General features: G+C 36.7%; 1 protein-coding gene across 1 annotated transcript in view; it reads right to left on the bottom strand.

Annotated features, from left to right (window-relative positions):
- BAZ2B (bromodomain adjacent to zinc finger domain, 2B) overlaps positions 1 to 24,239 on the bottom strand; it is a 426,507-nt gene that overhangs the window by 253,016 nt on the left and 149,252 nt on the right. Inside the window, exon 5 of the mRNA XM_011947122.1 lies at positions 14,229 to 14,271. The gene's annotated coding sequence lies outside the window, so the exon portion shown is untranslated. The remainder of the gene's footprint in view (positions 1 to 14,228; positions 14,272 to 24,239) is intronic.

Below are 24,239 nucleotides of genomic sequence, written 5' to 3'. Positions count from 1 at the left end.
CCAAAGTGCTGGGATTACAGGTGTGAGCCACTGCACGGAGCCAAAAGTCCTTATTATTAAACAAATGAAAGTTCTCATTATGGTCTACTATGTCCTGTATTTTCTGGTTGCTTACCTCAAACCGCAATCCTTGCTCTCTGTACTCCAGTCATATAGGCTTTTAGTTCTTTCCTTCAAAGTGCTATGTTCCCTTCCTATTTATCTGAGTAGTAACCTTAACTGGAGTTATTTTTCTTCAGATGCCTTTAAGTTACTGTCTAGGTTCCTTTCATTTCAGCCTGAAGATCTCCCATTAGGGCATTCTTGTAGGCAGGTTTACTAGCAACAGATTCCCTATCTAAAATATGCTCAAAGAGCAAAAGGAAACTCATAGACAAAAGAATGAAAGGAAACCAGGAAAACAATGTATGAACAAAATGAGAATATCAATAAAGAAACAGAAATTTTAAAAAGGAACCAAATAGAAATTACAGAGTTAAAAAGTATGATAGCTAAAATGAAAAATTCACTAGAGGGATTAACAGTAGATATGAGTAGGCAGAAGAAAAGAACCAGCAAACTTGAAGATAGGTCAATTGAGATTATTCAGTCTAAGGAATAGGAAGAAAACAGAGTGAACAAAAGTGAACAGAGGCTATGGAACCTGTAAGACACCATTAAGTGAACCAATATGCATTATGGATATGCCAAAAGGAGAAGACAGAGAGAAAGGAGTAGAAACAATGTTTGAAAAAATAATGGATAAAAACTTCCCAAATTTGAAGAAAGACGTGAATCTACATATCCATATCCAACAAGCTCAATGAACTTCAAGCAGGATAAATTCAAAGAGATCCACACAAAGACACATTATAATCAGCTATTGAAAGCCGCAGAGAAAATCTTGAAGGCAGCAAGAGAAAGGCAACTTGTTATGTTCTTATGTACAAGGAATCTTCAATAAGATTAATAAGCCAGGTGTGCCGGCACCTAGTATCATAGTAAAAGACAAGCAGTGCAGCATAACAATAAAGACACAGGTTCCATGTCAAATGCCTGAGTTTGAATCCTAAACTTCACTAATTGCCATGTAACTCTGGGAAAATTCCTTAACTTCTTCATAGCTAAGTTTTCCCACCTATAAAATAAGAATAATGATACCTCCCCCTCACAAAGTTGTTTGGAGGATGAAATAAATTAAAGCTCTAAACTCATGACAGGTTGCCTGGAACATAATTAATCACTCAAATGTTGACTATTACTTATTACTATCATTATCACTTTATAGAGGTTCTAAAAATTTTAATTCTTACTTCCTTGAATTTCCCATATTTCTGTGAAACAAACACTGACTATTGAGGAGGTATGACACAATAATAATCTTTTTGTTTGCAGAAGAAGTATGAATTGGTAAAATAATAAAAATTTATTTTATGCATGATAATGCTATCAGGCTAAATGTTCTATCACCTCCTTTAGCAAATCCTTTATTATCAGAGACACTGAGTAAAATAAGCGATCAATGAATATACTTTATTTTTTTCTCAAGCTTTGCCTCTGACAGAGAAGCTTATCCTTTTGTGGTATGGACTAATGCTTTTTCTATAAACAAATAGCCCCAAATTATTATCATACCTAAAATCTTAACAATTCTTTTTTTTTTTTTTTAAGATGGGGTCTCGCTCTTTCACCAGGCTGGAGTGCAGTGGCGTGATCTCGGCTCACTGCAACCTCTTCCTCCTGGGTTTAAGTGATTCTCCTGCCTTAGCCTCCTGAGTAGCTGGAACTACAGGTGCATGCCACCACGCCCAGCTAATTTTTGTATTTTTAGCAGAGACAAGGTTTCGCCATGTTGGCCAGGCTGGTCTTGATCCCTTGACCTCGTGATCCACCTGCCTCAGCCTCCCAAAGTGCTGGGATTACAGGCATGTGCCACTGCACCTGGCCAACAATTCTTTAATATCAAACACTCAGTTCATGTACACATTTCATCTTGTATTTTTAAATTGCCCGTTTGTTTGAATCTGGACTCAAATAAAATTCGTACATTGGATCTGGCTGATGATGACTCAAGTCTCTTTTAATCTCTAAATGCTCTAGCCAATCTTTTCTTTTTCCTTCCTTATTATTTTTAGCTCAAGAAACTAGGTTCTTTGCCTTTTAGAGTTTTCCACAGTCTGGATTTTCCTGACTCTATCCCCCTGGTGTAATTTAACATGTCCTTGTGTCCTTTTTATTTCCTGTAAATTAGGCTTGATCATATTTAGGTTTTTTTTTTTCCTTTGGCTGGACAGCCTCCTATGGGAGGTACATACTTTTGTTAGCAAGTACATAATTTTTTATGTAAAACAGTGATAATAATGGTATCTAACTCTTAAAGTTAAGAGGATTAATTTACTACCAGTCAAATGTTTAGATTAGTACCTGGCACACAGTAAGGACTCCACTAACATTAGCTCTTATTATTACATTGCATATAGAGAATCAATAGGATTTGATACCAGCTTAGATATGAATTTGTGAAGAAGAAGCTGAAGATAACTCATATTTCTACCTTGAGTGGCTAAGTAGATGTTGATATCATTGACTAATACAGGGAATATATAAAGAAGAAAAGGTTTCTGGAAAATTAGAAGAAAGTCAGTTCAATTTTGAACAGGTTGAATTACATACATGTCTGTGGGATAACCAGGTACCAATCCTATATAGAGAGGTTGCAAATGGAGGTTCTGCAATTTAAAAGAGAGGTCTGGGGAGCTACAGATAAAGATCAAATGGCGAGCGGAAAGGGAACTTAATGAAGGTCACATTTATCACAAAAGACTACAAGACCTCTTTGAAGAATGTATTGGCTTTGGGTAAGGAGAGGTAGTAGCACTTCAAGAAAAGGAAATACGTGGAAAAAGACATTCTGACAAAATCGACAGTATATTTATATTTGTGGCTAAAGGAGTGCTTTGACTATAAAATAATGTGTGTTGGAAAGCAGAGGGAAATTAATTTATGTAGATAGGGACAAGGCTACATTTAAATGGCTTTGAAATTCAGGAATAGGTAATGCAATTTAAGTAGGAAATAAGACACTGAAAAAGTTAGCAAGACAGCTGAACTCTGCTGTGGCAACATTATACAAAAACCTATCATAACAGAATATGAAAAGTAAAATGTACTTACTATATTATTCGAGAGGATTTTAATTTATGCCAGTTTTATTTCCACTGAAGTTAAAAGGAATGCTGTCTAGGCACTGTAACTTTAGGCAACAGCCCCAAGGCGGAAAATGTTCTTTAGTACCTTCCCATATCTCTTCCCAGTCCCTTCTCTTGCCTCTCCACTTCCCTGATGAACCAATGTTCTCAATCTGCTCTAATATAAAAAACTACATTTTTGCAATGATGCAATGTCTTGTTCCCTGAAGTACTCTGGTTACATCTCCTTGCTCAGTTCTACCCTCCCAGGAAATCATTCATTCTCTGTCACCACTCTACAGATCTCAGCTAAGAAAAAACCAAAAATTGATTATCTAATTAAGGTAGTGCATACAACACTGTAAGTGATCAAAATCCTAGGAGATATTTAATTTCAAAAAGAGGAATCTGTTAACACCTATGAATCAAATTGTTAAAATATATACTATCTCTTTGTTTTCTGTACTATACATTCCAGTTACACACTAAAAGACAAAAAAAGTCACTAATTTTCCTTATATTACACTCTGTACACCAGCAAAGCCAAGTTTGCAGCATAGATATTTACTGGGTCACTACTAGGAAAAAGTACTGTGACAGACTCTAATGAAACTGCAAGGATGAATAAAATATAATCTACGCCTTTACTAGATTATAAGGAGTTTATAGCCTAATAGGTGAAACAACTGAACACACAATCATCACATAAGGTATATAAGGACTCTGTAACAATGTTTCTGAAACTTAACCTATGTATAAACCCTTATGAAGACAGAAAAAAGGTTTTGTGAAACACCCTCCACCCACTGACTTATTATATTGTTACTGAAATACAGAAAAATAAAGCTATGGATAAGGATAAACTCTTCCTCTTGCTTCCAGATCTTCTTTCAAATATAATACCAAAAGGATTTCCAAATAGGCACATAAAAGCTACAAACAACACAGTTCAAATACACAGTTCAAAAACTGTGTATTGTGTTCACGAATACAATGTTTTCGTGAAAATGTATTATTATAGTCAACATAAAAATGGTACTGACGCTATTTCTCCATTATTTTTCAGTTACATTTTGGTTTGACATGCCTATAAGTCTAGTGATATGGTTTGGCTGTGTCCCCATCCAAATCTCATCTTGAATTGTAACTCCCACAATTCCCATGTCATGGGAGGAACCCAGTGGGAGGTGACTGAATTATGGGGGTGAGTCTTTCGTGCGATGTTCTCGTGATAGTGAATGAGTCTCATGAGATCTGACGGTTTTAAAAACAGGAGATTCCTTGCACAAGCTCTCTTTCTTTCTCTGCCTGCCACCATCCATGTGAGACGTGACTTCCTTCCATCAGGATTGTGAGGTCTCCCCAGCCACGTGGAACTGTAAGTCCAATAAACCTCTTTCTTTTGTAAATTGCCCCAGTCTCGGGTAATCAGCAGCGTGAAGATGAACTATACATCTAGTATGCCCTAAATGATTTAATATCATTTGTTTCTACTCAAATGACTGCAAAACTTTTAGTTCACTCTGATGTCATCAGACGTTCACCTAATACAAGTGAACCACTTATAATATTAAATCTATTGTTCTTTTCTCATTAGACTAACATAATCATAGCCCTGAAAATACATGGTAGTAATTGGTTATAAGGTAGGCATGGCATACCACATGATCTAAGAATATGCTCACACTAATTTATTTTATATTAACATTGAAAATTTTAGCCCTTTCTCCCTGTGGAAAATACATTTGCACACTCAGGTCCATGTACCCCGTGTTGAAATAAATTGCTATAACAGAAATAACAAATCTGAAAGGCAGAAATGATACGGAGATTAATTCCAACTGAAAAGGATCCAAAGGTTTTATGGAGGAGGTAACATTTGAAATGAACTGTGACATTTGAGTTTAGTGCCAAGTGTCTACGTTTTCTGAAATTTCCTTTCCATAAAGATGACACTGAAAATATAAAGCTTCTAGAGTTTAGAAAAAAAGACACACAGGAAATATTCAGTGGTAAGGAAATATTCAGTGGTAAGGGGAGTGAGGAGACAAAAATCATGAATTTTATGAACAAAAGCTGACGGGTTTCTTTTGAGGAGAAAGAAAATCAGAGAATAAAATTGCAAGTATTAGATGTGCTATTTGCAAAATCAACAGCATACTCTGCATGTTGTAAAGTTTACACATACTATCTTACATTTTGATGCAAATGTACCCATTGATGTAATGTTTTAAAATGCATTTAAAAATGCATTCACATAAGGACAGCTTCAGGAATATTTGTATCAGTTAAACTTCTTTTTAACATTCATGACACGCAAACTTTTGATACTATACAACAAAAAAAATTTCCATTTTTGTCAAAATTCTTTCTCCTCCATGGTTTTTTTCTGTGTATATTTATATAAAAAGAACAAAGAGGTTAAATATCACAAACCCATAACTCAGTGTACATCACCCATTTTCTCATCTCTAGTTTCTGCAGACTACAGTTATATTTTATCCACTCCCGTATGAACGTTTCTTATATTTCACAGCAGAAGTGTGCATTAGTGTTCTACAAAGTGTGAGTGGAAGAAAACAATTTACTAGCCAGATTAACTTTCAAGTCACCTTAATTCAGGAAATATTTACCTAGTCTACATGCTAGACACTGCTGATTACAATAAGAAAACATCAAACCACAGCAGAAAACTGGTTTTCATTTTATATTCTCTCATGTTTCTATAATTATTCCTAGATCTGTAAAGTTTCTTTTTTAAAGACAGATTTATTAAACAGTAGCTCATTTAGAATTTTCTGATAAATAAGAATCTATCTTTAAATCAAGGGATTGTGTAACATTACACATTTTGACTTGTTCAAAAGAAGTTAAACTTGAATCTGTGCAGCATGGTGTTATTTATATATGCAGCCACTCATACAGAGAACATCATGCATGCTTTTAGCTCCATTAATTGTTAAATGTTAAAACAGTACAACTTATGAGAAAATGCAGTACAAGTAAACAGAGGGTTTCTTTCACCCAAATATACATTTAGGAATAGCAATGGGAAATAGATTTATATGAAGTAACTTAAATGGCTGCTACATACTAATTTTGAAGATACTATTCAAAATATTCAGACTCTGTAAAAAATGTTTGACGTATTTTATAACTTTACTGTACTACATTTAAAAATTTTAACACTTTTAGATTTGTTACTTGCTATAAAATATGGAAATTCTTAAAAAGATTTTCACTTCCGGTTTTATTACTGTTATATTTTACTACAGATATTTTAAAATTGACTATAACTCTACTTTTGGTATTAGAAAAGTGAAAAATAAAGGTCAGATAGTACACAGTAAACTTGTTCTGGAAATGACTATTTTTTGCGCTTTTCAGATAATGACTTAACTATCACTTATAACACACTAGGAAAGATATTTGACCTTTCCAAGTCTCAGTTTGGGCATCTGTAAAATGTAATGATATGTCTTTTAAAATTGTTAAAGGTTCAAATAAGTACCTAGCATCTTAAAAAATCAGTGGATAAATAAATATTAGCTTTGTTCTTCATTCCTCAACACATTTATCAAAATATATTTATTAAAAATATTTAATGATAGTCGAGTACAGTGGCTCACACCTGTAACTTCCATGCTTTGGGAAACCTAGGTGGAAGGATTGCTTGAGGCCAGGAGTTTGAGGTTACAGTGACCTATGATTGTGCCACTGTAGTCCAGCCTGGGTGACAGAGTAAGACCCTGTTTCCAAAAATAAAAACATAACAAACAAAAAAACCCACTAAAATTTAATGGAAAAGCAATAAATAATATTAAAATTATTTACAATAAAATAACTCATCACTAGGTATCTAGCACTTACTAAAGTTTTTAGTTTATAAATTCCTATGACAGCTGACCATTAAGCTCATTTACTTTCTCAAATGCTGTATTTCAACAGTATTAAACTTAGGCCAGGCACAGTGGCTCATGCCTGTAATCCCAGCACTTTGGGAGGCCAAGGCAGGCAGATTAGTTGAGGTCAAGAGTTTGAGACCAGCCTAAGCAACATGATGAAACCCCAGCTCTACTAAAAATATAAAAATTAGCCGGGCATGGTGGCATGTGCCTGAAACCCCAGCTACTCGGGAGGCTGAGGCAGAAGTTGCAGTGAGCCGAGATCACACCACTGCACTCCAGCCTGGGCAACAGAGCGAGACTCTCTCTGAAAACACACAAACAAACAAAAACTAAAACATCTACATGTCTCTGAACATATGTTCTTTCAAGTCTATATGCCTATTTCCTCTTTCTAGATTCTCTTCTACATTATACTTCAAAAATCTAGACCACATGTCTCACTCCTCTGTAAACGTTTCTTGATCCCCTCTGCTAGACAGAATGAATCATTTCCCTTTCCATTCTTCTCCTAAAACTTCCAGGGCTGTCCCATCTTTTGGCTTCCCTGGGCTACACTGGATGAAGAGGGATTGTGTTGAACCACACATAAAATACAGTAGCACTAACGATAGCTGATGAGCTAAAAAACAAAACACAAAAATCACACACAAAAAAATCTCATAATGTTTTGACAAAGTTTCCAAATTTGTGTTAGGCTGCACTGATAGCTGTCCTGGGTTGCATGTGGCCCACAGGCCACAGGATGAACAAGCTTGACTTAAACCATGGAGACAGTAGAGTTCAAATAAAACAAATGAGATGTTAAAAAAAAAAAAAAAAGACATTTTAACAATGGCATAAACATTTTTTCTTTTTTTTTTTTTTTTAAGATGGAGTCTTGCTGTGTAGCCCAGGCTGGAGTGCAGGGGTGCGATCTCAGCTCACTGCAACCTCCGCCTCCCGGGTTCAAGCAATTCCCCTGCCTCAGCCTCCCAAGCAGCTGGGACTACAGGCATGTGCCACCATGACTGGCTAATTTTTGTATTTTTAATAGAGATGGGGTTTTGCCATGTTGGCCAAGCTGGTCTCAAACTCCAGACAAGTGATCTGCCCACCTTTGCCTGATCCACCCACCTCAGCCTCCCAAAGTGCTGGGATTACAGGCGTGAGCCACCGCACCCAGCCACAATGGCATAAACATTCTTCGTCAAGCTATCTTGGTCTATCAGGATTAGTTTTGGCCACGAGTGACAGAAAGCCCAAGAGTGAATGGCTCATACAATACAGAGTTTTATCTCTGTCATGTCAAAGTAGTACAGGGATAGGCAGGCCAGTATGGACAGTGTAACATTATGTTAGTAAGGATTTTCTTTCTTACTGTTGCTTTATTCATTCTCAGTATAGGGTTTCCACTCACAGTTCAACTATGATCACAATTCAGCCAGCAAGGAGGAAGGGGCAAAAAAGAGGATGTGCACCCATTCCTTTAAGGACACATCCTGAAAGCTGCACACACCACTTCTGCCTATATATATCTTGCCAAAGTTTAGTCAGATTACTATATCTAGCTGCAAGGGAGACTGGGGAAATGATGTTTTTATTCTAGGTAGTAATATACTGGGAAAAAAAATTAGAAGAGGGGGGAAAATCAGTATTAGGGACAGCTATCAATCACTGCCATACTTGGTTATATCTTCTCTGTGGTAGGTACCTGACATTTTAAATTTACTATCTAACACCAATATTTCTGACAGTATGCACACTATAACGTTATATAGCAATTCCTTCTAAATCTCAATTATTAAGTATTACTATTGGGAGAGATGTATCTCTACAAAATTTAAGTAATATTCATAATAAAATTACCAAGAAGAAAAATGAAAAAAAAATTTTTCTTTTTTGAGGCAAGCTCTTCCTCTGTAGCCTAGGCTGGAGTACAATGGTACAATCTTGGCTTACTGCAGCTTTGAACTCCTGGACTCAAGCAATCCTCCCACCTCAGCTTCCCGAGTAGCTGGGACTACAGTCTTGAGCCACCATGTCTAGCTGATTTTGTTTATTATTTTGTACAGACAAAGTCTCACTATATTGCCCAGGTGGGTCTTTAACTCCAGGGCTCAAGCAATCCCCCATGTTGGGCTACCAAAGTGCTGGGATTACAGGAATGAGAGCAACTGTGCCCAACCAAGAAATTTTAATGAGAACAGAAAAAGTCACTTTATTTAAAAGGTCGCCGGCCGGGCACGGTGGCTCACGCCTGTAATCCAGCACTTTGGGAGGCCGAGGTGGGCAGATCATGAGGTCAGGAGATCGAGACCATCCTGGCTAACATGGTGAAACCCCATCTTTACTAAAAATACAAAAAAGTAGCTGGGCGTGGTGGTGGGCACCTGTAGCCCCAGCTACTCAGGAGGCTGAGGCAGGAGAATGGTGTGAACCCAGGAGGCAGAACTGGCAGTGAGCTGAGATCATGCCACCGCACTCCAGCCTGGGTGACAGTGAGACTTAGACTAAAAAAAAAAAAAAAAAGGTTGCCTTGTGACAGATTATTAAATATATAGTAAAATATTAAGTAAGAATATTTGAAGATAAAATATAGCCACTCTAATAATGAAATTACATATAAACAAAACTGCATGTAAATGAAACTGCACAAATACACTCAGAGAAGACAGAGGATTAAGGGAGATTTAAGAAAATAACCTCTGAATTATTTTATTATACTTTCTATAAATGCTGTTTAGACATCTTTAATCAAGTAGGAACTAATCACAAAACAGAACAGTAAAAATTCTAACAGGATAAAGCAGTCAGGTTAGTCCAAGTTCTCAAATCATGTAATTTTAGACAAGAAACTTTACAGATATTGATGAGTATGATGAGGCTAAGAAAAATTTAGTATGTGCCATCTTTTGTGCTAAGTGCTTTATGAGCAATGTTTCATTTAATATTCCAGACATAATAATATTATCCCTACTCTAGAAAAGAAAAAATTGGGTCTTAGACTAAGAAATTGACTCAGGATCACAACAGCTACAGAAGTAGCAGAACACAAACAAAAACAAAGGTTTTTCTAACCCCAAGTCCATGTCCTTAACTATTATGTGCACTACTTTCCCTCAAGCTCTCTAAACCTTGATTTTCTCACCCATTACATAAGGGGAATGCACAGTACTCTAAACTATTCTATAGTTCATTCCGGTTGTTTAAGATGTTGCCATTCTAGTTGTCTGTCTAGTTGTCTGGTTGTCACTCCCTTTTCCTCAAATAAAAGAACACTAACAGGTCTAATTGGCCTCCTTGCTGAAACTTGCTGAAAGTCAATAAAGTTATCACTAATATACATAATGTAGAAATCTATTTATTTATTTATTTATTTTATTTATTATTATTATTTTTTTGAGACAGAGTCTCGCTCTGTCGCCCAGGCTGGAGCACAGTACCCGGATCTCAGCTCACTGCAAGCTCCGCCTCCCGGGTTTACGCCATTCTCCTGCCTCAGCCTCCCGAGTAGCTGGGACTACAGGCGCCCGCCACCTCACCCGGCTAGGTTTTTTGTATTTTTAGTAGAGACGGGGATTCACCGTGTTAGCCAGGATGGTCTTGATCTCCTGACCTCGTGATCCGCCCGTCTCGGCCTCCCAAAGTGCTGGGATTACAGGCTTGAGCCACCGCGCCCGGCCGAAATCTATTTATTAAAACAGACAAAATGGCTACAATTTGTAAATAAGGTAAATTTGAATGTTTAGGATATATCACTGATCTTTATGGTTGATTTCATGTCTCTTGTGTATCTGTAAAGGAGTAAGCCATAAAGTTCTATCAGGAAGAGGGAGGAAAGCTAAAAAAAAACTGAATTTAAATTTCATAATCCTTTTAAATTCAAATAATGCATTGTTTTATAGGTGAAGATACTGAGGCACAAAGAGGCTGACTTGCTGGAAGTCACACCGCTAGTACACAGTGACGTTAGTACTTGAACTCTATTGGTTCTAAAATCTAAGTTCTTTTCTATCCACCCTGTTTCCTGTGGTTAAATTATATTAATGTATTAATACCCTTATTTCAATTTTAACATAAGAACACTAAAGACAGTAATTGATTTAGCACTTTCTGGTTTATTATGAATGCCAACAAACATTTGCTGAATATGGTAAGAAGATGTGTATTAAAATAAGTATCCTAAATACAATTATGTTATCAGTAACACTGGAGTAATAAAAATTAAGCATTACCAAATTATTAGGAACAGAGAACTAGGATGATTAAGGAACACCTCAGGGAGATGATTATATGTGGATACGGTATTAGAGAGAAACTTTGATTTCACCAGAAGAAATTGTTTTTAAGTGTGAAAAGAAAAATAATATTCTAGGTAAAGAGAGTAACATGAATGTAAGTGTGGAGCCAAAACGTGTATCCAAGGTAGGGAACGTAGTCCACATTAGGTAGAGTATACCATTCTTATTCTTGGATAATAGAAAATATGCTGAAGACAGCCTGGGCACAGTGGCTCACTCCTGTAATCCCAGCACTTTGAGAGGCCAAGGCAGGTGTATCACTTGAGTCAGTAGTTCGAGGCCAGCCTGGCCAACATGGTAAAACCCTGTCTCTGCTAAAAATACAAAAATTAGCTGGGCGTGCTGGCGCGTATCTGTAATCCCAGCTACTTGGGAGGCTGAGGCAGAAGAATCACCCGAACCCAGGAGGCAGAGGTTGCAGTGAGCCAAGATTGCACCACTGCACTCCAGCCTGGGCAACAGAGTGAGACTCTGTCTCAAAAAAAAAAAAAAAAAGGAAACAAAGAAAGAAAAGAAAATATGCTGAAGACAAACTGAGGAAGGATCTTAAATACCAAATTAGAAGGTCTGGATTAGATCACAGAGAAAATGAGAAGCCACCACACGTTTTCAAGTAGAGAAATAAAAGGAACCGAGCAATGCTTTAATCAGATTAAACTGGGAGTTGTGTACAAGTTTCAATGGAATTGATAATGGCCAGGAAGAAGGGAGATCAGTTAAAAGGTTTTGACATTTATATACATTGTGACATCAAAGAAAAAAACAGAAATTCTCCTGACTTCTGAAAATTTTGATTAAAACATATATAAAGTGTATATTACATAATATATAAATAGCTACTACACTTCAGCTCTGAAACAGCCCATAATATAATCCCCTTCTCTAACCATAACATTTTACCTTTAGTTCTTACTATGTCATCTCATTATACCAGTTTACGTATCTATGACTAGTCTCCTGACCTCTCTACTTCCTTTGGATAAATCAGCCCTTTCCTGGCCTCATTTTATTCCAGCCACATGGTAAACATATATTTGAACTACTCTCTCACTAGTACTCTCAACCTGAATCAATGTTGAAATCTCTCCTCTTTTCTTAACTCAAAGGGCTGGCAAAGGCCTCACAACAGTGACATAACAAAGTTAAGGTTTCTAGTATCAGTCACTTATGAACCTCTCAAATGAACACTTCTTACTCTTTAACTGATATTTAACATCTAATAATATTAAATATCACTTCTCTTCCTGAAATTCTTGGATTTTGATCAGTTGCAGTTAATTACTCTCTTAATATTACCCTAAAAATAAACTGTGGGAAAAAAATTTAAAATAAAAATAAGCTGTGGGAGTCAGCAGTTTTCAATTTTAAAAAAGGTTTTATTTAATGCTAAAGTTAACTTCTTTGGTTGTAAAGCACTAGGTGCTGAACAGAAGATTTCTATAGAAATATGTCAATATTTTCTTATAAAATATTCAGTTAGGGCAATAAAGTTCTAATTAAGAAAAAACAAACAAGCAAAGAGCTATAAATCAAAGAAAGCTAAAATGCTGCCTTAGGAAAATGAATAAATATGCTGTAAGTATTAGTAGACAAAATTATGATGATAAAGCCTTTAAAAATAAAATTTCTCTCTAGCCTCTGCAAAATGTTAAACTTAACAAATGAACCAGTTTAAAAAAAAAAACATTGAACATAAATACAAACATTATCTATATGTGAATTTATACTTCTAATAATTAATGCTTCTGGATTTAATGAGTTAAATTAAAACAGAGTTAAAGAAGCAGCAGGATGATGGAGTAAATAATTTAGTACAAATTCATGTTATTTAAGAGAATTTTTTAAAAATGATATAAAGTTCATGATTGTAATTCAGATTTTATCACTTAGAATTTTCTAATGTGGATAAAGGCCCTGTTAAAGTTTTTCTTTAGGTAATATATGTCCTTATACACAACAGAAATTAACACTTAAAATTTAAAAGTATTAGCTCCTTAAGAGAACCATCTTTATCAAAAAACTCTCCATATCTGGAAGACTCTACAAATCCGATAAATATCAATAAAAAATTTAAGCAAGATACCTAAACACTCTACCAAGGCTATATATATGTGGTGTGTGTGTGTGTGTGTGTGTATATATATATATATATTTTTTTTTTTTTAGACCAAGTCTCTCTATTGCCCAGGTTGGAGTGCAGTGGCACCATCTCAGCTCACTGCAACCTCCACCTCCCGGGTTCAAGTGATTCTCCTGCCTCAGCCTCCCGAGTAGCTGGGATTACAGGTGTGTACCACCATGCCCAGCTATTTTTGTATTTTAGTAGAGACGGGGTTTTGCCATGTTGGCCAGGCTAGTCTCAAACTCCTGACCTCAGGTGATCCACCCACCTCGGCCTCCCAAAGTGCTGGGATTACAGGCGTGAGCCAGCACGCCCAGCCTACCAAGGCTACATTTTCATAATCTTTCCTTAATAATTCATTACAATCTCAAGTAATTTACTTTTATATGTATTTCCTAATGTGGAATCACCTTAACCTCTCTGCCATTTTTTAGTAAAAATAAAACCTCAAAACAGATGACATTCAGAGTTTAACTCACACTGAAATAATTTAGTATATTTAGGCCTATAATTTCAGTTGTAAATTAAAAGTAATTTTCATTTTAAATGTTTTATAAATCCTTTAAAGCAATATTTTAAAAGTATTTAAATAACTAGCTAGAAATATAAGATAGGATTCATTTAAAATGTTAACATTCAACTGGCTAGCAAAAGAAATAATAATTTCAAATTATAAATGTTTTCTAAGTCAATTCTCATTCTCAGAGAAAACCAAACTTCCTTAAAAGCTTAACTATCATTTTGGTCTTACTGTGATCAATGTGGTCAATCTTGTGACATCACTGTTGGAAAACCTGCAATAGGAAAACAGAATTAGCAATCAGTTGAAGCATACTTAAGAAATTTCAGAAACTAAACAGTTTGTTCAAAATTTCTGTCTTTCTTGATGCCATAAGTCATACTGAAATTAACCTACAGTATCAGGGTCCATATAATTAGCATGACAAAAATAAGCATAAAAGGACTGGAGTTTATTTATAGATCATTATTTATTATAGTATGGCAGGTCATGTTTTTGTTTATCATCACCAACACCCTAGCGTGAACATAACATATTAAAAAATAAACTATAGGACATTTGGGTTACAAGTTTTATTTGTCTTCAAATTATGTACTAAGAAGAGCAAAACAATATCTTAAATATGTCACAAACTGAAGACAATTAGGTATTATTTATAAATACTTTTCTGTCTATGATTATCAGTACAGACGAGAACCAAAATGTCATCTACTTAATACTGGAGACATTACCACATGCTAATGTTTATGAATAGTGACAAAATTATCAAAAGATTGAAAATATCACTGGGAATAATTCAGAAGAGGAAAAAAATATTTCCTAAGCTATAAATGGCTTCAAGTTTATCCCTGTGAAATCTAAATTTCTGGAATTTTGTTGTCGTTTTTTCAAGACAGGGTCTCACTCTCACCCAGGCTAGAGTGTAGTGGTGCGATCTTGGCTCCCCGCAATCTCTGCCTCATGGGTTCAAGCGATTCTTGTGCCTGTGTATCTGGGACTACAAGTGTGCGCCACCACACTCAGCTAACTTTTTGTATATTTAGTAGAGACAGGGTTTCACTATGTTGGCCAGCCTGGTCTCGAACTCCTGGCCTCAAGTGATCCACCTACTTTGACCTCCCAAAGTGCTGGGATTACAGGCAAGAGCCACCGCACCCAGCCTGGAAATTTCTTTATTAACAAGTCTAATTTGAGATGAGCCCTTAAACATTTAGTGTTAAAAAGTAACACATGGTTATGGCATTTTAAGGTTCCTAATGGGCTTTCAGGTGTTATTTCATCAGATCCTCATAATGATTCCTTTAAAGGGGCAGGAAAGAGATATTCCTTATTATAGACTTCAGGAAAACAGAATTTTGAAATGATACATGACTTGTCTAAACACAAAGAACTGAGCTTTTCCTGGTTTCTCTTTTACCTCTGACCTTTCACCTAGTCCACCCTACCAACTACTCTTCCTCACTCTGTCCTTAATTCAAAAACTATTACTGCTAGTTACCTTACTAGTTCATGATTACTGGCTCTCCTATATTACAATTATAGCCTCCCTACTTCTGGTTTTTTTTTTTTTCCTGCCTCAGCTTCCTGGGTAGCTGGGACTACAGGTGTGTGTCACTACACCTTGCTAATTTTTTTCTTTCTTTTTTTTTCTGGAGAGACAGGGTCTCACCATGTTGCCCAGGCTGGTCTCAAACTCCCGGTCTCAAGTATCTACATCTGTTCTTAAAGCAAGTAAATCAAATCACATCATCCCTTATTCAAAACCGTACAATGGCTTTAGCAGCTCTTAGAATAAAACCCACAATGCTTACTATCATGACCTCATAGGCCCTCTGTTACCTTGTGCCCTGACTGCATTTCCTGTTTCTAACATGTTCCAGTCACAAGCACCCTTTTGATAATCCCCAAACATATCAAATTTGTTCCATTTCAGGGTCTTGACACTTGCTCTTCCCTCTGCCCTCTTCATAGGACTGGTTTTCTCACTTCAATCAGGTCTCATAACAAACGCCGCCTCCTCAGAGAGGGCTTTCTTTACCACCAGAGGCTGTTGTCAGCTTTAACTTCCTGAAGGAAGATATAGTACCTGGAACCCAATAGCTAATTAGCTGCTGAATGAATGAGTGAACAAGTACTTATCAAGTTCCTACTGCATCCAGCATTATGTCAAGAGGTACAAAGGAGCCAAAAGAAAGTTTAAGTAAAAACTCTTGCAAGAATTACTACCTATTTAAAAAAATATGCCATAACAACTTGGTATGCGTTTTTAAGTCACTGCAAGAAGCATTTGGGAAGCTTAAAAAAAAAGCAAGGCAGGGGGTGATGGGAAAGCGGGGGTAGTGAATTAAAGGTGTACGACAATGAGGGTCTGGATAGTGAAGATGAGAAAACGCAGAGGGAATGGGAAACCCAAATCTTAAATCGTGAAACCAGAGGGCTTCATGCTAAACTAAGTATTAGGAACAAGGATAGCAAAAGAGTGAAAGATTACTTCAAAGGTTCCCACTAACATAATGAAAGAAATCTGCAGTGGTAGGGTGGGGTGACTTTTGTTTAGAACAGTAGGGCAGGCCAGTGTTACCACAGGCCATTCAAATGAAGATACTTCCCACCAGCAGGTAGAAATTTAGAAGAGTCCAAGATTTGAAAATCAGTTACATAAAAGTACAGTTCAAGCCAAGACTGTGGGTGAGTTCACCAAGGGAATATGGAGAAAAAACAGAACAGCCAGCATAATTTGGCAGAGACCTGTAAGTAGGGCCCATGGGAAATAAGAGAAGTGGAATTGCAGGGTTTTTGGTTTTAAGTTCAAGAAGTACAGACATAGAAAATACAATGAATAAAGGCACAGGAAGAAAGATTTCCAAAGAGGAACACATATTGAACAGTTTTAGAGGGGTAAAAATGTTGGAGGGGTAAAAGAAGATAAGGCAGGAAACATTCTCTCTAAACTAACCTTCTCTACCCCTATCATACCAAATCAGATCAGAAGGCAGTTACAGGCGCGGGTGGTTCACGCCTGTAATCCCAGCACTTTGGGAGGCTGAGGCAAGCAGATCACTTGAGCCCATGAGTTCAAAACCATCCTGGGCAACATGGTGAAACCCTCTCTCTACAAAACATAGAAAAATTGGCAAGGCATGGTGGCACATGCCTGTAGTCCCACCCAGCTACTCACGAGTCTGAGGTAGGAGGATGACCTGAGCCCAGGGAGGTCAAGGCTGCAGCGAGCTCTGATGGTACTATTGCACTCTATCTTGGGTGAAGGAGTAACCCTGTCTAAAAGAAAAAAAAAAAAAAAAAAAAAGAAAGTGGCCACATAGATAAAATACATTATTCTCTCTGTATCCAAAAAACTGCTTTCAAGGACCTACTTGCCTAATATTAAGCTCTCAACTTTAATCATCGCAAAAATAAGTCTTTTGATGGTAACAGAGTCAATACAAGAAGTCTTGTGAAGGAAAAAACTACTTCTATAAAACCCTGTGATTCAAAACAGATATTACAACTATTGTAAACAGTCACACTCAAACTATGTATATCTGAATAAAAGATATAATTCCATTTTACTTTTGATTTTTTGGAAAAATTTTAATTAAGGATAGATGTACAGTTAAAATATATACAGTTTACTTAAAGTACTAAAGTTCATAGGATAAAAAACTAGTAAAGGCATTCCTTCCTCATGATAGCAATTTTTATACATGACTCACTAGGTACTTGCAATTGCATGAGGAAAAAAACACGTGAAATTAAAACGACACTAGAGGATGAAGCCAGACTAATCTTAAAGCTGCTCATAAAAATCCTAAGTGGCTTTTACGAGCAAAAGGTAATTCTTTCAAATCATTTCAAAACTAAGAAACGTATTCAAATTACACATATAAAAAGTAATGTTACATTTTATGAAAACATAATTCAACTAATGTATTGGTTATGTGCTATTTCTCTACAAGTCACTGTTTTAGTAAATATGTATAGAGAAAAATCTGAATAATATTAACCCCCAGAAAACATCTACAAATATTACCCACCTACCAATGTGGGAAAAGAATTTTAAGTCATGATATGCAATCCTATGAGTATTTTTCTAGCAATCAGCATGTACTATCTTTATTTTTCTTCATGCTCTGCCCCAAAACAAAGTCTTTCTTTATGTACTCAATTTTAACATACTCAAGTTTTAACCTTTCCTTGACAATACTACATACCTACAAACTATGGATACCTACAATACTACATACCTACAAAGGATGGACATTCATCCATACCTACCTCAGTAAAAGGAATCAACAAAATAAATGAATAGAAATATCTATCTGCTTTTTCTCACTTCGCTCAATCTTTTTTTTTTTTTTTTTTGAGACGGAGTCTCGCTCTGTCGCCCAGGCTGGAGTGCCCTGGCCAGATCTCAGCTCACTGCAAGCTCCGCCTCCTGGGTTCATGCCATTCTCCTGCCTCAGCCTCCCGGGTAGCTGGGACTACAGGCGACGCCACCTCGCCCGGCTAGTGTTTTTTTGTAGTTTTTAGTAGAGATGGGGTTTCACCATGTTAGCCAGGATGGTCTCGATCTCCTGACCTCGTGATCCGCCCGTCTCGGCCTCCCAAAGTGCTGGGATTACAGGCTTGAGCCACCGCGCCCGGCCTTCGCTCAATCTTAACACAGAAGAAATGCTGATTAATCCTGAAATTTGTTTGTAATCAACACAAAATATTTAATCATTCATTTATATATCAGGTTGATTCTTTGTGTGCTCTATGCTCTTTTCAAGGTATGGTTATACAATAAAAAAATTATTTTCAAAATTTATATAGGAAAAACAATCTCACAAATCATGTGCTATTTGTAGACTGTATCAGTGTTGTTATCTTAGATTATAGACCATGGACATGGAGAAGTTAAGGACTGTCTTTATCATTCTCTTTTTAAAGTGTCAACTGTACATATTTTGGCATTTATTTTTAAGGTTTAACAAGATTTTTATAGAACAACTTTTTTTTTTTTCTTTTTCTTTGAGATGGAATCTTGCTCTGTCACTCAGGCTAGAGGGCAGTGGCGCGATCTCAGCTCACTGCAATCTCCGCCTCCCAGGTTCAAGCGATTCTCCTGCCTCACCCTCCCGAGTAGCTGGGATTACAGGTGTCTGCCATCACACCCGGCTAATTTTTGTACTTTTAGTAGAGACGGGGTTTCCCGTCTTGGCCAGGCTGGTCTCAAACTCCTGACCTCATGATCCACCCGCCTTGGCCTCCCAAAGTGCTGGGATTACAGGCGTGAGCCACCACGCCCGGCTAAAACCCTAACTTGCTAATCATTTCAAATACTGACTTTTTAAATTTGAAGATTATTATTTAGTAGGGAAAAAAAAATCACAGGCTTAGGATATAAGCAATACTTTTTTGGCAGGAGGGGAGGATACTTGAAAATAATAGAAAATTATATACTGGGAAACTGGTGACAATGTGATCTATCCAGGGTTGTGCAACAGAACTTTCTGCAATGAAGGGAATGTTCAGTGCCTATGCTGTCCAATCTATACCTGCTATGATTTGGATATGGTTTGTTTGTACCCACCAAATCTCAGGTTGAAATTTTATCCCCAATGTGATATTGCAGCAAAGTGGGGCATAAGGTAGGGTGTTTGGGTCATGGGGGTGGATCCCTCATGAATGGTTTTGTGCTGCTCTGGCAGTAATGAGTGAGTTCTTGCTTGAAGACTTGATTGGTTCTCTAGGGAATGGGTTAGTTCCTGTGAGAATGAGTTGTTATAAAGCCAAGACACCTTTGGGTTTGGTCCCTCTCACCCATGCCAGCTTCCCCTTTGACGTTCTCCACCATATTTTGATGCAGCCTTCACGAGAAGCTGAGCTGATGACAGCACCATGCCTCTTGTACAGCCTGCAGAACTGTTAGCTTAATAAACCTCTTTTCTTTATAAACTACACAGCTTTAAGTATTCCTTCATAGCAACTAAGACAGTAGCCTATAGCGAAATGTGGCTACTGAGCACTTGTAATATTGCTGGTGTTACTAAGGAACTAACTTTTAAATATTATTTAGTTTTAATTACTCAAATTTAAATAGCCACATGTGGCTTATGGCTACCATACCAGATGGTACTACTATGTATTTCAGAAACCATATCTGGACTGAACCGTAAATGGTGCTCCTAAGTATCTGAAAAATTGTTTTCTCCATTTTTTATAACTGGAAACGGAAAACCTCAATTCTATTTGGTAGGATATGTACATTTCAATAAAACTGCTCCAAGTTGGGGGAGAGAAATTCTCACATCTTCAAATGTCTTTCAAATTTATGTTTGGGGAAATGGGTTTATTTTACCATAGAATCTTTAATGTATAATAGAGCTTCTGTGGGAAACGAATCTTGGGTTTTGGAGAACTGAGTTTTTAACCTCTTCAGATTGCATTATTATTGCTTGGTATTTAAAAGCTGCAATTTGCTTTACATTGGTCAGCTGGGCAGAATTGCTTTACTTTGTTTTCTCATATACTATTATGACTGAAACTAAATTTGCATTTCCATAAATTACTAAGAGGTATCAATAATTACACTATCCTTTCTGCAAAAAACTGGCATTCCATCAAAAAGCATTACATTCTTCATTTGCATCACTTGTCTTTATTGTTCTGTGTGACTGAAACTTCTCTAAAAAAAGGTATAATTTCCATAGGTTGAATCACAAAATGTTCAGACAGCTTACAAAAGCCTTATTATATGAAGTTTAGCGAGAGCTGAGATGACAACTTCATTGTTTTGCTGGTGATAAAAAACCACAGAAATGAAGCACAACTGGCTATTAGACTTGGTAAATTTAAAAACACACACACACATAAGCTGCCTGTTTTTCCACACTTTACCACTCTATTCTTTCAAGATTGGTTAGCACTTCTCAACATCTTTACTCACTTAAGTAAAGATTTAAGAGCCACAAATGGGCTTCCAGTAGAGGAAGGAGGTAGTAGCACTGCCAACTGCTATTGAAACATTCTTGAGGTTAATGTATACACAATATCCAAAAGTGAACCAATCACTTGGGTGAAGTAATACAATGAAGTTTCATTTGAGAAAAACTATGTGTTGTTTTAGTTATATATACTTTTATTTCTCTAACTAGAAGTTTTTAGGGAATTCAATTCAAATTGTAGCAACCCACACAGAGCTTTACGTTAAATCTTTAGGAATTAATATTAAGTTAAAGCACATTGTCTGATTAAAGAAATTTTTAGTTTTTTATATCAAAATTACAGTCCATTTTGGTCCTGCCCACAAATGCCCAATTCACAGATAATTTGACCCTCACTAGATTGCTTTTTACAAAAATATCACTCAAATAAGCCAGCAATCAAGACAAACATAAGGTAACAGTTTTATAAAGTTTTCAAGCACCATAGCTAAAGAACAGACATGATGCTATCCCAACCCACACCTTCAAAAATCAATTTCAGACTATAGCTATGAAGACTGGAAAAATAATCATGCACTCTAATAATACAGAGGTCAAAGAAATATTTAGTCAGATCAAATAACTAAAGTTATCACTAATAAATATTAAGTTTCAGAAAATTTGTATTTTACTCTTTTATTCAAAGAACACTGCTATGAATATTTAGAGAAATTAAATAATGATTACTGCTCTTGGTTTTTCCTAGAACTTAGAATAATTTCATCACAAACAAAAAATTTGGTCTAATGTTTTCAACAGGGACTACATAACCCTGGTCCTTACTCAGAATTTTGGCATATATTCATTATGTACTTTAGGCAATCTATCAGTACCTCTTCAGTTTGCAATACTGTAATTATCGACTTCACAAGGGATATTGTGAAGTTTAGTTAATTACATTTATAACATTTTTTGAGGGTCATGGATGAAAGAGGGGTGTAAGGCATACATACAATTAATTTATATATACTTGGTGAAAAAATGCCACTTAAAAATATTTAACAGCAACAACATGGATGAACCTTAAAGACATTATATGCTAAGTAAAATAAGCCAGTCAAGGACGAATACAGTATGATTCTACATATATGCGGTACCCAGAATAGTCAAATTCATAGAGACAGAAAGTAAAATGATAACTACCAAGCACTAGGGGAAGGAGGAGTGGGAGTTATTAAATGGGTACAGAGTTTCAGTTTGAGAAGATGAAAAAAGTAATGGTTGTGCAACAATATGAATGAATTACTTAATGCCACTGAATACACTTTAAAATGGCTAAAATGGTAAATTTAATGTTATGTATATTTTACCACAATTAAAAAAAACTTAAGTATGAAAATCAGAATATGAATCACAATCCAATTTTAACATTTTCTGATTCACTCATTAAGACATGAATCAAATCATTCTTTTGTTCATTCAGTAAATATTTATCAAATGATTTCAATGTGGCAGATACTGTGTTAGACCTGGGAGTATAGCAGTGAAAAAGACAAAGTCTCTGCTTCATAGAAGTTACATTTTCGCAGTAGAGACCTACAATATCATTTTTGCAAACTATCCTTCTTATAGTGATAAGTACTACACTGAAAGGTAAAGAGATGAAATGATGGCAAGGATATATCTCTGAGAAGATAATTACCCTGAGAATGAAGTAAAAAGGAAGACTGCAGATAGAACAGAAGTGCCAAGGCCCTGAGGGGAGAAGGCCTGGTGTTTTCAAAAAATGACAAGAATGCCCAGGGCTAGTGCAGAGTAAGATAGGGGGTAGGAGAGCAAGGCAGAGGCCATAGAAGGCCTGGAAAGCAACAGTAAATACTCTAGATGTTATTCCACATGTGCTGAAAGCCATATGGGATGTTATGACTAAGGGAATGATGTGATTTGATTAAAAAAAAAAAAACCAACAACACTCTAGCCACTGCATAAGGAATAATCTTGGGGATATGGGACAGAAAGGAGAATCAAAACACAGTGACCAGTTGAGCAACTATAGTAACTCAGGTAGAAAAAAGAAGACTATCGTGGTAGCCATATTGGTGGTGAAAAAAGTAATTATTTTTTATATTTGGTTGCTGATGACTAAACAAGAAAAAAAAAACCCAGCATAATTAAGGATGATTCCAAGGTTTTGGTGAGGTCAACTGAGTAAATGACATTGCCAAATTTTGAGATAAAGAACAATGGGATAGGAATAGGATTGCTGGTGGTGGTAGTGGTAATAGTAGTAAGGAACCAAGAGTGTGATCTTAACAAAGTTAAGTACTCAAGTAAAGAGTTTCAGGAAAGACAACATGACAAAGTGTGGCAAATGCTGCTGGGAAAACAACATGAGGGCTGAGAAATGACCACTGGATTTAGCAAGATAAATTATTTTTTGAGGCAGAATCTCACTCTGTCACCCAAGCTGGAGTGAAGTGGCACGATCTCGGCTCATTGCAACCTCCACCTCATGGGTTCAAGTGATTCTCCTGCCTCAGCCTCCCGAGTAGCTGGGATTAGAGGTGTGCGCCACCACACCCAGCTAATTTTTGTAATTTTAGTAGAGACGGGGTTTAACCATGTTGGCCATGCTGGTCTCAAACTGCTGACCTCAGATGATCCACCTGCCTCGGTCTCCCAAAGTGCTGGGATTATAGGCGTGAGCCACCATGCCGGCCTCAAGATAAATTTCACTGGTGTCCATGACAAGAATGTTGTCAGTGAAGTGGTAAGGACAAAAGAATGAATACAGTACAAAGCAGAGAAAGTGAGATGAGGATATGAAAGCAGCATATATGGACAACTCTGACGGAGTTTTGCTCTGAAGGGTGAAAAGAAATGGTACTATACCTGGAGGGGGAGTGGAGTCTTCAAAGTTATTTTTGTATTAAAATGGGAGACAGTATAACACATACGCTGATGAGATGATCGAGAGAGAGAAAAAATGATGGCAAAAATTGCAGAAGCAAGATCAGTGATTACTAAGCATCTAATAAACGCTTAAGGCCAGACATGGTGGTTCACATCTGTAATCCCAGACCTTTGGGAGGCAGAGGCAGGCGGATCACGAGGTCAGGAGTTCAAGACCAGCTTGACCAATATGGTGAAACCCCATCTCTACCAAAAATACAAAAATTAGCCAGACATTGTGGTGTGCGCCTGTAGTCCCAGCTAGTTGGGAGGCTGAGGCAGGAGAATCGCTTGAACCCGGGAGGGCAAGGTTACAGTGAGCTGAGATTGCACCACTGCATTCCAGCCTGGGCAACAGAGTGAGACTCTGTCTCAAAAAAAA

This window comes from Colobus angolensis, unplaced genomic scaffold (genome assembly GCF_000951035.1).
Source record: "Colobus angolensis palliatus isolate OR3802 unplaced genomic scaffold, Cang.pa_1.0 Scaffold259, whole genome shotgun sequence".
Taxonomy (NCBI): Eukaryota; Metazoa; Chordata; class Mammalia; order Primates; family Cercopithecidae; genus Colobus; species Colobus angolensis.
Note: the sequence above shows the minus strand (reverse complement) of the source record. Positions and strands in the feature narration are given on the sequence as shown.